The 4,094-nt window shown below is 38.0% G+C and overlaps 1 pseudogene; it reads left to right on the plus strand.

Annotated features, from left to right (window-relative positions):
- The first annotated feature begins 2,706 nt into the window (after nucleotides 1-2,706).
- Nucleotides 2,707-3,471, plus strand: LOC149231169 (pentatricopeptide repeat-containing protein At4g02750 pseudogene; annotated as a pseudogene).
- Nucleotides 3,472-4,094: the final 623 nt, after the last annotated feature.

The following is a 4,094-nucleotide window of genomic DNA, read 5'->3' on the forward strand; positions in this document are numbered from 1 at the left end:
GTAACTGTGAGAACGCTGATGCCTCATAAGCATGGAGTTAAGTTTGATCCCTGAGCTTTGCTACAATCCTCAACTGTAGAAATATTGAAATTTTTAAGAAGACTCTGGCCATTTCATAAGCAGCTGAGTTGACAGCAGAGTTTGTCTGTTGCCGAGTCCCAATCATAGAGATGTCTATATGAGTTATGTCAATGTCTAAGTAGAGCTGTTGAATATGGAATGTCGGTGTAAGTCCTCATCTCTGTCCAACTTATGTTAAAGCAAGGATGCTACATAGGAAGAAAGAATTGGTTAATTGGTTGTGTTAAGTTCATGTGGTGGCCTAGCAACCCTGGAACAGGGCAAACACGTTCATGCTCAAATAATCAAAGTAGGATTCGAGTCAGATGCTTTTGTGAGAAGTGCCATAGTTGATATGTATGCTAAATGTGGGAACCTAGATGATGCATGGCTTTCATTTGATAAAATTTACAAACCTGACACCAAGAATAATTTTAGGGGCGAATGTTCGCCCTTTGGCAAAATTAAGGGGTTTTAAATTTTTAGTGGGCGAATATTTTGTATCATAGTACATTTTTACAAATCACCTCAAATAGCCCACCTTATTTTAAGGGAGAGGGTAAAAAAGGTAAATTTAGCCCTTGAAATTAGGACTTACAACCTTCCATTCGCCCATTTTCAAGAATAGGTTTTATTTAAGTGAATCCTATGGGCCAAATACCATATTTATAAAAGAGGTATGGTAAATTAATAAAAATATAAATAAATGAGAGGTATGGCAAATAAATAAAACATTTTTTATATTTACTCCATAAGTCACCCTATATACATGTAAGGGTGTAAACAAATAAAAATATAAGTAAAGTGGAGGTATGGTAAATAAATAAAACGTCTTTTTATACTTACTCAAAAGGTATGGTAAATAAATAAAAATATAAATAAACTAGACGTATGGTAAATAAATAAAACCTCTTTTTATATTTAGTCCATAACCCTCGTTCTATTTATGAAGGCTCAAGAAAGAGGTTTTATTTAAGTGAATCCTATGGGCCAAATACCATATTTGTAAAAGAGGTATGGTAAATTAATAAAAATATAAATAAACGAGAGGTATGGTAAACAAATAAAACATTTTTTTATATTTGCTCCATAAGTCACCTTATATTTACGAACACTCAAAAGATGGGTTATATTTAGGTGAAACCTATGGCCAAAATACTATGGGACAAATACCATGGACTAGATTGTTATTAATACTATGAAAAAAACCATTATTAACCCTAATATTAGAATTAATAAAAATAAAAATGGCACATGGTATTGACCCATTGTATTCACCTGGAATGTAGCCTATTTAAATGGGGGAATTAAACCATCATGTAGCCTATGCTAAGATTCACTAGGACTTTACAAAGTTTTATTATTTAGTGAAAGACTCGCCAAGATCTTACAAGATTTTATAATTGAGTAAAATATTCGCCATGCCTGGTGAGAGATTTGCCAAAAAATTATATATACATATTATATTATTGATAAAATCGCCTTCCATTTTTCCTATATACCATGGAGATTCGCCCATTTATTATATTTATAAATTTAGGGGGGGTTCTTAAAATTTTCCTTGCCTGACACGGTCTTATGGACCACAATTATATCAGCATATGCTCAGCATGGACATGGCAGGGAGGCATTACTACTCTTTGAAGAAATGCAACAAGCAGGCTTGACTCCAAATCACGTTACATTTCATGGTGTTCTGGCTGCATGTAGTCATACAGGCCTAGTGGACAAAGGCTGGCACTATTTCTTATCCATGAGTCAGCATCATGGTATTAGACCAAGAGTGGAGCACTATGTCTGCATGGTAGATATTCTTGGTCGTTCAGGGCACTTGGATGAAGCAGAGGACCTTATGAACTCCATCCCTTATGAGCCTGATGCTAAAATTTAAATACATCTTTGAAAGCACCGCGGCTCAAACCAGACACAGTCCAGACAGTGATAGTAAAGAGCGAGGGCGACGGAGCGTTGAGTTGTTCTACAGTTATCTTCAACAGGCTGTGTTCAATCGGAATGGAGGATCAATGGAATAGAAAGGAGCTGGACAGTGATAGTAAAGAGCGAGAGCGGCGGAGCGCTGAGTTGATCTACAGTTATCTTCAACAGGCTGTGTTCAATCAGAATGGAGGAGCAATGGAATAGAAAGGAGCGTTAATTGAACATAGGGGATGAAACAGTGAAACGGGGCATGCAGGGAAGAAAGACATGAAGAGTCTATGCGAAGAGTCTCATCGCCAGCAGGCAGTCTCTGCGAAGAGTCTCATAGCCAGCAGAAGAGTCTCTCATCGCCAGTAGGCCAGGCCTGGCCTTTCATGACCCATTACCATGGGAAAAAAACCATTTTTCTATGAAAAAAACAGATTAAACGAACTGCAGAAAACACCCCAATCATCTAACACACAGAATCAATGGCTCAGGATCGCACACGTCACATTTTAGGGATGTCTTTCTCAGAGGGAATGCCTTACAGCGTAATCCAACTTATGTCAAAGCAAGGATGCTACAGAGGAAGAAAGAATTGGTTAATTGGTTGTGTTAAGTTCATGTGCTAGCCTAGCAACCCTGGAACAGGGCAAACCGATTCATGCTCAAATAATCAAAGTGGGATTCGAGTCAGATGTTTCTGTGAGAAGTGCCATAGTTGATATGTATGCTAAATGTGGGAAACTAAATGATGCACGGCTATCATTTGATAAAATTTACAAACCTGACACGATCTTATGGACCACAATTATATCAGCATATGCTCAGCATGGAAATGGCAAGGAAGCATTACTACTCTTTGAAGAAATGCAACAAGCAGGCTTGACTCCAAATCACGTTACATTTCTTGGTGTTCTGGCTACATGTATTCATACAGGCCTAGTGGACAAAGGCTGGCACTATTTCTTATCCATGAGTCAGCATCATGGTATTAGACCAAGAGTGGAGCACTATGTCTGCATGGTAGATATTCTTGGTCGTTCAGGGCACTTGGATGAAGCAGAGGACCTTATCAACTCCATCCCTTATGAGCCTGATGCTATTATGTGGAAGACCTTGCTTGGTGCTTGCAGAGTCCATGGAAACTTTGATATAGGCAGACGTGCAGCAGAACACCTTTTTGATTTGGAAACTCAAAATGCAGCTGCCTATGTCTTGCTGTCAAATATTTATGCTGTTGCAGGCAAGTGGGATGATGTTGCAAAGGTGAGAAGAATGATGAAAGATAGGGAGGTAAAGAAGAATCCTGGATGTAGTTGGATTGAAATCAATAATGTGGTGCACAAATTTATTGTAGGAGATAGATCACACCCACAGTCAGAGAGAATTTATGCAATGCTGGATCACTTGTCTAAGCGGATGAAGGAGGCAGGATATATGCCTGACACAAAATCTGTACTGCTTGATGTGGAGGAGCAGCGCAAGTAACAGAGTTTCGTTGTCACCACAGTGAGAAGCTGGACGTTGCCTTAGGGCTTGACAATACAGTTCCACGGTTGCTTACTTGTATAGTCACAAACCTTTGAATTTGTTGTGATTGCCACAACAAATTCATCGGGGGTGAAATTGTTGCTCTCGATGCATACTGATTCCATTATCTCAATTGTGGAATTTGATTTTCGGGGGATTATGATTTATCTATGATAATAATTTAAACTGGACCCTCATTTATTAATTCTTCATTTATGATGTAATATTGGAGAAACGACAACAGGTTCAAAACTACAAAATATTATCTGATATATAAACGGTGCCATCAACAACACAGACCTGTTTATTTTTAAATCAAGGTACAGGATTTATGTGAGAACACTTCTCAAATGGCATGTCACCTTTAGGACAACTTTTCATGTCATTCTTAGTATAAACATATTAGAAGAGCTTGATTTCTATCACATCAACAGGAAACAATGAAACAGCTGAATATCTTTGATGCCTAGGTATGTCTGCTACTTCTAACAGAAGCTCTTGTATTATTGGGTTCTTCTCTCATAGATTTTTGGATCTCTGTTAAACACCATTGTTTTTCTGCTCATGCATCTTAAGCCTAT

Source organism: Pinus tabuliformis, chromosome J, assembly GCF_031772625.1.
Source record: "Pinus tabuliformis cultivar Carrire ecotype Pingquan chromosome J, CPIR1, whole genome shotgun sequence".
NCBI classification, from domain to species: Eukaryota; Viridiplantae; Streptophyta; class Pinopsida; order Pinales; family Pinaceae; genus Pinus; species Pinus tabuliformis.